The sequence below is a fragment of the Vigna umbellata genome, chromosome 4 (assembly GCF_029865625.1).
Source record: "Vigna umbellata cultivar VRB3 chromosome 4, Vumbellata_1.0, whole genome shotgun sequence".
NCBI classification, from domain to species: Eukaryota; Viridiplantae; Streptophyta; class Magnoliopsida; order Fabales; family Fabaceae; genus Vigna; species Vigna umbellata.
The window spans coordinates 50,574,130-50,584,226 of NC_142168.1; the positions used below are offsets into that span (position 1 = coordinate 50,574,130).

At 34.4% G+C, this 10,097-nt stretch overlaps 1 non-coding gene across 1 annotated transcript; it reads left to right on the top strand.

Annotated features, from left to right (window-relative positions):
• The first annotated feature begins 6,302 nt into the window (after positions 1-6,302).
• On the top strand, positions 6,303-6,409 carry LOC148200504 (small nucleolar RNA R71). Its single transcript, XR_015786445.1, has one exon. It is a non-coding gene; the product is annotated as a small nucleolar RNA R71 (small nucleolar RNA).
• The last annotated feature ends 3,688 nt before the right edge of the window (positions 6,410-10,097 follow it).

Sequence of the window (10,097 nt, forward strand, 5' to 3'; positions counted from 1 at the left end):
ATAGTCATGGTGTTGAGGTTTTGTGACTCCGAGATTGCAGTCACCTTTGGTTGCCACGACCTGTCTAAAGACTTCAAGATTTTAATGTTAAGTTCATCGGTATCAAATGACTTACCCAGTCCAATGAGATGATTGACAATGTTGGTGAAGCATTTTTGAACGTCTGAAATTGTTTCTCCTTGCTTCATCCGGAACATTTCATACTCTTGGATTAAGGAGTTCTTCCTTGCCCTCTTTACATCATCTGTTCCTTCATGCGTCACTCTGAGTACGTCCCACATTTCTTGAGCAGTTTTGTAGACAGAGACCCTGTAGAACTCATCAACAGTCAACGCTGATGCAATGATATTCCGGGCTTTTACGTCATTCTGAAATCTTTTCTTTTCTTCAATGGTCCATTGACCACGGGGCTTTGGTTCCTGTGTATTGTTAGTAGGAACAGAAGAGCCAGACGTAATAACATCCCAAATTTCACAATCAATAGATTCAATAAATATTTGCATTCTTACCTTCCAGAATGCATAGTTCTCACCTATGAATAGTGGGGGTCTATTGATTGATGCACCCTCTGCAAAGGTTTGATGTGATCCTGCCATTTGAATGACTATCAAAGCAAGCTCTGATACCAATTGTTAGAATCGCTGCAACGGAATTATTAGCGTGGAACAAACCAAGAGGGGGGGGGGGGTGAATTGGTTATATACTTTTATTGTGCCTTTTATTATTTTTCTCTTAATTTTTCTTACTGGGCAGATAATTAAATATAAATGACAGAGTAAGGAAAAGAGAAAAATTGCACAGGTGATTTTATCCTGGTTCAGATCACTCGGATCCTACGTCCATTCGCTTATCTCAAACAAGATAAACCTTTTTCACTAACACAAAACAATTATAAATATTAGTCACAAAGAAAAACAATTTGTAAGAGTTTAGAAATACCACCTCTCTTGAAACCACAAGAGACGAACTTACACTTCCTTTGAATCTTCACAAAGGATGACCACCTCCTTCGAATGCTTCACGAAGGACGATTCTCTTCCAGGCACTTCCTCGGATACACCAAGGATGAACAAGCTATTCCTCTGTCACCGCAGTAGCACTTCAGGACTTTGCAGACAAGAGTTTCCTTAGCTTCAACAATCTCACAGAGTTCTCAAAGAGTTCAGAGATCTTTAGCACAAGGGAAGAGTTGTTTTTGAGATCAGGAGTGAGCCATCTTATAGACTCAGCCTAATACCCTTCCATTCTTCGAAAACGGGCCATCTAACGCTTTTAATCGATTAACACAAGTATTAATCGATTAAAATGAGTACAACGGCTAGTTTTTCAAACCTGAAACCCCCAACTGTTACCAATAAGGAGTATTGGTAAAACCTGAAGATGTGTTTTGATGATGCTGCAACTTATAGATTTTGGATGTAGTAGGAAAATATTTAAAAAAGCAACTTGTAGATTTTGAATGTAGTAGGAAAATGTTAAACATTGTATTTTTTACTAGTATAATCGATTATGGTTAAGCAATAATCGATTATCACAAGTCATACTTGAATAATCGATTATCACTTCATATAATCGATTATCACATTTTTGAAATCCTGTAACGGACTTGAATAATCGATTATCACTTACAATAATCGATTATTCATGGCAGTTGAGAGCTGACCTTTGGCACTCAGTGTACTTGGCTATATAATTTGATTTGGAGAAATCAGAAGGTAACGTTTTTTGAACTGAGAAAGCTTAGAACATTGTGTGTCAGAGGAACGTTCTTAGAGAGCTTTTTGTTCATTGTTCCCTTGCTTGGTCTTGTGAAAGGAGAGGCTCGCGTATCGTGTGTTGATAGTCGGAGCAGACTCTCTTCAAGTTAGCAAGGTGCTCTGCCTGGTCTTGTGAAAGGAGAAGCTTGTGAATCGTTGGTCGATTGCTGGAGCGGTTCTCTTTAAGTTGGTAGAGTGATTCTTTTCATTTTATTTCTGTTCATTATCTTGTAATCTGTTAAACCATTTTTAGTGAAAAAGGTTAATCACTATTTATAGTGATTAACGACTGGACGTAGAATCTTTTGATTCGAACCAGGATAAAAATTATGTGTTGATCTTCTTATTCCCTACACTCATATTATTTTACGTATATCAACTGTTTGATTAATTTTCTGAAAGAAAATTATTTTTACTAAAAGGACAAAATTAATTTTAATTGTGATCGAATACGCTTCCCGCTCTCTGAGTTTTAATTCCGCTGCGCTATACTCTTCGAAAAATACCCCCTCCGATACCATCACCAACGGCTAGTGTTAATAGATTATTCTCAGGAATAATCGATTAACTAATCGATTATTATTAGCTTTAATCGATTATTACAGGGGCAATTGGGTTTTCAGTGCCAGCCTCATTCTAATCGATTAAAACTGGGTTTAATCGATTAAAGCAGCTTGTGGATGATTCTCAACAGTAAATAAATCAAATATAAATTACAAGAATCAACCCTAATACATATTTGAGCATTATTACATCAACTTTGATTATTATAAAAGCTTTATAAAATACAGAGATCTTCAATTTGTCTTTATGGATCTTGACTTGTGCAAATCTGTTCATCATCAAAACTTCATCTTTGATTTTTGCTAACAAAACTTACTTGTTCTATACCAGAAACTAATCACTTAAAAATGGAGATTACTTAGTCCTAATCTCCTAGGAACTTCCTGATTGTCAAACAGATGATCGAGGAGCCAAATATCTTAGAGAGAAATGAGAGAGAACTAGGGGAAAAGTTTTAGAGAGATGGTTTGTGTTTTAAGTAATGAGACGAGTTTAAGAAATTTTATTTATTTTATTGAATTATTTTAACTTTTAAAAACTTGGTCTCATTATTTTAAAACACTTATCAACTCTAATACTCTATTTTCTTGGTTCTTACACTACCCACTAAGAAACTACTTATAAAATGATTAAAATTATATATTTTAACGATAAAAAATTGTTACAAATAAAATTTATGATAATTAAAATAACCATTAGAATTAGATATATAAAAATAATTTGTAAAAGCAAAATTTAAAATGTTGGTATTATTAGAAACGAAAATAGTTTACAGTATAAAACCATCCATAAATAACAACTAATTTTAGAGATCAAGAATAATTAATTACTATAATTACTAATTTAGAAACTAATTTATAAATTAAAAATTAATAGTATTTAAAGTAGCTTATTTTGTGAATAAAAAACTATAATTTGTTTGTACATTAGATATTAAATTAGTATTATAACATTAACTATCAATATTTTGGTTATCAAAAAACTTATTGTCTAAAATGATTTAGTGTCTAAATTAATATACCAATAAATTTTAATTTGTAAATTAGTTTTTAAATTAGTCATGTAACTAATTAATTTTGTCTGTAAAATTAGTTATTATATGAAAAGACTATAATGTCACTGATGGTTAAAAACCATTACAAAAATTCCTCTAATAATATAATATTTTATCATATTTTTGACCATTAAAAACTGCATAAGAATATAACATATTTTATTATCTTTTATGACGTGTTACATGTATAAAAGCGAAAAAACCTATGACATAGTTTTCATTAATTTATGCCAATAAGTTATCTATTTTATTTAAATTATTTTAGAATATGGTAATAAAAGTATTAATGATTTTACCATATTAAAAAAATGCTTAAATATGTTTTTAGTCCTTAAACTATCAAGCGAATTTGTTTTTAGTCCCCATTGTTCGACGTTCATATATGTTAACGTTACCGTGTACACCGATCGACGTTCATATAATACAATGGATTACCATAAAAATGCATCGCTGGGCGAGGGTAACGTCATACATCATTACGGTCGACGTTAACCTTATGTCCAGCCTCCTTCTGTTTAACGTCAAATCTTCCTTTAAATATAAGTTATTTATTTAAATATTAGACGTCAAACTCTTTACTACGTGATGTGCAAATAAACAACAAGTAACGTCGTTCTATGGACTTTGACATTAACGTTATGTCCATCCTTTTTCTGTTGGACGTCAACTTTACGTCAAATCCCCTTACACTTGACGCCAAATCTTCCTTTAAATATAAATATTTATTCAAATAATAGACTTCAAACTCTTTATTACTTGACTTGACTATAAACAACAAGTACCGTCGTTCTACGTACTTCGTATCGACATTAACTTTACGTCCAACCTCTTTTCTGTATGACGCCAAATCTTCCTTTAAATATAACTATTTATTCACATATTAGACGTCACTTTCTTTAGTATGTGACGTGTATATAAAACAGTAATATCTCCCTATAGTATTCCACATCAGAATTACGTCTCTTGATATGACATCGATCACGAATTCGTCGTTAAAAGCCTAAAATTTTCAACATTGAACGATGTTTTTGTACTAGTGCCAATATGCAAATTAAACTAATTCAAAAGACCAAATTGGTATCCTTAACCTTGTATTTGATTCATAAACTTGTTTATAACTTAAATTGGGACAATTTTCTCAATTGAGTATAAATTCAAAGCATTTAGACCAACTCAATTACCCAAAAGACCAAACAATAGTTCATACTCTTTAAAAACCATATTTTTACAAAGCAAGGTGCCAACAAAGTCACAAACACTAGTAAAAAATTCGCTTTTTAACTTGACCAATAGGCTTCAGTTTATAGAAAATCGAAGCCTATCAAAACGTGGTGACATGTTGTAAATAAGCCGAACTTATACGCATCGGTTCCCATTGACCCAAGGCATAAATGTGCTATGACCTCGGTTAACAGGACACTTGAAACCTAAAATGTAAACCTGTCCACTTGAAGCAGAAGCTTTTTGGCTATCAACATCATTAAAGGGAGATACTGCCTTAGTTATTCAACGTATCGAGGCAGAAAGACTTGTTCATCCTCTCTGCAAACACCTGCTATGCCTGATCAGTCAAACCTTAGGCATCGGTTGCCCTAGGAACCGAGGTCATTGGTCTTGCACCACCTGACATTTATGATTTCTGAACGTTCTATACTTTCTGTCCAGCTCTTTATACCTCGGTTTCTCCTTTAACCGATGCCATATTGGGATATTGCCTCGGGTTTTAAATAACCGAGGTAGTAGCTCTTCTTAAGTTCTGAACTTAACTTACTGACTGTTCATTTGCGTCGCCCAACAACTTCTTCTTCCTCGCGCTCTCCCCTTCTTCCTCTGCAGTTTCGTCCACCATTGTCATTCCTCATCTAAATACTTTTTCTTTTTACTGAGGAATTTCTTCACATATTTTGCATAAGCAGGAATTTGTTGTAGTGCTTCAGTCAAGGGCATAGTAATCTCAAGTTGATTAAATATCTTCTTGAACCGATCCATTTGTCTCTCCTTATCCTTTTGTGAATTATTTTTAGGATAATTTGTTTCGCCAACACTTTCTCTTTTTATCTTCAACCTTCCTTCTTGTCTCTACTTTCTTCTTCTTCAATTACCTTATTTTGATCATCCTCTTCTTGTGCTTGAATCTCTTTATTTGTTGGCTTCTTCTTCGAATCAAAGCCCACTTCTTTTCCACTTCTGGTTATTATGACATTACATTCCTCCCTAGGGTGAACTTCATTATTAGCCACAAATTTCTTTTCAGATGTCTCCTCAAGCTTCTTTGCAAGCTGACCCATTTGTGTCTCCAAATTTCTCATAGAAGTGTCTGTGCTCTTTTGATTTGATATGGACATTTGTATGAATTCTTGAAGAGTTTCTTCCAGTTTGGATGTCCTATCATAAAGATTAGGTTGTTGTTGAAACTGTTGTTGTGGTGGTCTACTAGAACTAGCCTGACCCAAGCTAGGATGAGGTCTCCATCCTTGATTATAATTACCATAATTGCCTGGACGACCTTGATTTTGCATGTAATTTACCTCTTCCTTTTCATTGGTCTGAATAACACATTGTCCATTTTGGTGCTCTCCACCACACAGTTCACAACCTTACACAGTTTGATGATGTTGTGCCTGTGATACAGTTTGGAGTTCCTTTGGTAGTTGTGAGAACTTTTTCATCAAAGACTCAAGTTGTTGGGTCATGATTTTATTTTGGGCTAACAAGGCATCTTGGGATTGCAATTCAAACATTCCTTTCTTTTGGGTTTGAACTTGCTCACTTTGAACATCATTGTCACTAGATGCCATATTCTCAATTATCTCATGTGCCTCATCAGGTGTCTTCCACCTAATGTTACCTCCAACTGAGGCATCTAGCATAAGCTTTGTGTGAGATTTTAAACCTCTAAGAAAAGGTTTAATTGAGTAGGAACGTCAAACCCATGAATTGGAGTTTTTCTCAGCAACCCCTTGAACCTATCCCATGTTTGACTCAACGACTCTTCAGGCTCTTGTTGAAAGGAGGATATTTCCTGTTTGCCTTTATTTATCTTGGATTGGGGGAAATATTTATGCAAAAACTTTGACACAACGTCCTCCCAAACAGTCAGACTTCCCTCATGAAAAGAATTTAGCCAAAGCTTGGCATTTCCTACCAGTGAGAAGGGAATAGGACTTAGTCTAATTGCTTCATCTGGCACATGTAAAATTTTTACAGTGTTACAAAAAATCTCATTAAAAGTTGTCAAATGATCGTAGGGATTTTCGTGTGACAGTCTTGTAAACTGATTACTTTGAACAAGGTGAATCAATGCTGACTTCATTTCCATATGAGCAGCATTCACCACAGGTCGGGCTATATTGTTGAAAGATGAAGGTATAGACACAAAAGCATAATCTTCCAACGTACGCCTAACTCTTAGTTGTTCATTATCATTATGTCCCTCCATATCCTTATCTTCTTGATCAGATGAAGAAAAAGTGTTGGAAGTAGTAGACAAGCTAGCTTTTCTAGCTTCTTTTTTTCGATTTTCTCTCCTACGTCTACTGTTATTCCTAGGGGTTGTTCTCTCAATCTCAGAATCAAACAATAAATTCTCAGATTTTGTTCTGCTTCTCATGCAGAACAACAATCTCAAGTGATCAACCCAAAGAAATAACAATAGAAACAAAACACAATTTATATACAAAAATTAAAAATAATGGATATACAGACAATGAAACAGAACTGAAATTGATAAATAATAAATAGGTTTAATCCTTTTTGACGTCCCTATTTGTGTAGGAATGTCTCAGATAGGTCCTCGTTTTCTAAAGTGTATCAAAATGGTCCTTAATTTTGAAAATTTATATCAATTGAGTCCTTTCCGTTAAGTTGGCTGGACGGCGTTAAAAAAATTGATGAGTGAGATGCTGAGATGACGAACGAACGCTCGTCCACCAGCGAACGAACGCTCGTCGACCTCTTACCGTTGGACGACCGTTCGTTCCACACTGGACGACCGTTCGTTCGGTGGTCGCCGAGCGTTCGTTCGCTGGTGGACGAGCGTTCGTTCGGTGGTGGACGCGTGTTCGTTCGTCATCTCAGCATCCCACTCATCAATTTTTTTAACGCCGTCCAGCCAACTTAACGGAAAGGACTCAATTGATATCAATTTTCAAAATTAAGGACCATTTTGATACACTTTAGAAAACGAGGACCTATCTGAGACATTCTTACACAAATAGGGACGTCAAAAAGGATTAAACCTAATAAATAATTGAAATAACAATAACAACAAATTCCCCAGCAACGGCGCCAAAAACTTGATAACATTTTGGCAAGTATGCCAAATCGTTCAATTAATACAATGAATTAAGTCAAGAGTATCGTTCTCCCAAGGGAATTTGAGTTATGTTATTCAATTAAAAATTATTTATCAAGATCAATTACTGATGATAACATTTGTGATTTCAATTTGGAAATTAGCATGAAATTAAATACGTAAAAAATTAAGATTGAAAAATACGATAAAAGATCACTGGAATTGGTCTTTGACTAACATTACAGTAAAATCCTAGACAACATACATTCTCTGTTCAAGCATTCACATAAGAGTATCTTGGTTTAATTCCTTAAAACAAGTTCTAAAATTATCTATTGAATTATTAATTCCTTAATTAATTCAGCAGATAATTTTGCATTAGATTCAGATGTTGAGAATGACCAAAAGCACATAAGTTATTCCTAGTGTAGTTACTTTTAGTTTCTTTTCTTATGTTTCTGGTTCTAAAAATACTTCCCAGTACAAAAGAACTTTTAAAGAGAATTATACTTCCATATAATCAAAATCAAATCAAGAAAAGAACAAGAACATAAACATATATTGCATAGGAAATTTACATTAATGTGTCGTCATACAACCAATTCCAATGAACAAAAAATTTAGCCTATCGTAGACATCTCAAACGTACTCTTTACAACAATTCCTTGCAGAAAGTGAAGTCTTGATGTCTTGAAAGGTCTCCTGGTCGTCTCCTGAGTTCTCCAATATTTTTCTGGCTTTGTTCGTGTGTTAGAAGATAGTTTTTGTCTTTCTGTCACGTCTTTTAAAGCCACTTAACTTCATTAATTCGCTCAGCGCACATGTACTGGTGTGCTATGCGAATCTTCTTAACTATTGCACTTTAACTGATGTTATTCGCTCGGCGCACAGGTATTGGTGCACTATGCGAATTTCCTTTTTCTGGTTGTGCGAATTTTAGCTTGCGCTATGTGTGAATTGGCTGACAGACTCCAAATTATAGACCTTTTCCTGTACAATAAGTTACATAAAAATCTACTTCCTATTACAACTTTTCACTGAGTAATAATATGAATAATTATAAGATTGAGATCATTTATAAGTGTAAAAAAAACTCTTTTTCACACTTATCACTACTCAAACTCAAGAATGGAATTTAGAGAGTTTTCTAAAACATCGCCCAACTAAGTTTAATAGCAAGACCAGTCCACATGAGGTAGATTAGTAGATGACAAATATGGAATAAAGTTTTTAGGCAAGGAGATGTCTAGTTGACAACAAGTTAGCTTTCTGTCAATTCATGCTTATTAGAGAAGCCAACCACTAGTGGGGTAGTATGAAGATGTTGTTAGAGGAAGGTGAAGAGTATCACCTGTGAGATATTTAAGAAGAAGTGTTATGTCGAATACTTTCCTGATAGTGTGAAATTTGCGAAAGAGGTGGAATTCATGTAGTTAGTTCAAGGAGGGATGTCTGTATTTGAATATGCAGAAAAATTTAAACATCTAATAAGGTTCCACACTTTGAAGATGAACAAGGAATGATAATCACTAGTGAAAAAATAGGATACTAACGCGTCTATTATGCTTCGATTGATCAGAAATCGAAGCATAAGTTGGCGCGGTGGCATTTTTGAAATTTTCACTAACATTTATGCCTCGGTTCTAAAATAACTGAAGCCATAAGGGGTGTATGGCATCGGTTGCCCATATAACCGAGGCCATATAGTCTGCGAAACCTGCCAACATAAGACTTTTCACCTGACAAAAATATGTGCAAGGGTTTCAACCTCGATTGTTCTCAGAACCGAGGCCAAAAACCCTCTGCTCCACTGACATTCCCACCTTACACTCTGACGTTTAAACTGACAGACTTTTGTCAGATGGGTATATGGCCTTAGTTGTTTGCAGAGTTGAGGCCAGAGAGTATGTCAATTACAATGTTACATTTACTGACCCTGTAAAATAATTAAAATATATATATATATATATATATATATATATATATATATATATATATATATATATATATATATATATATATATATATATATATTTTGGCATCGGTTTGGCGCTTAATCAAAGTAAAATGGTTGATGAAAATTTCCAAAATGCCATTTAAAATTAATTTTTTATTTTTTCTATGGACATTAGGCATATGTTTTTTGTAGAACCGAGGTAGTATCCCCTGCCAGGGTTAAAATTTCGCAAAAAAGCAAACAATTCCTTCTTCTCCAGCGATCACCTCTGCAACTTCTTCTTCTTCCTTGCACCGCCACGAACCTTCTTCTTGCTTCCATACGCCTCTGTTTTGCCTCTGTCGTTACTGTAAAAGGATTTCCTTCCTCTTTTTTCATCGTCAACGTTTGTATCCGATCAAATTCGACTTTGGTCGCTAGAGTTTTTTTGGTTTTGGATTGGTTTGATGCATTTTTTATTGTTTTGGATCA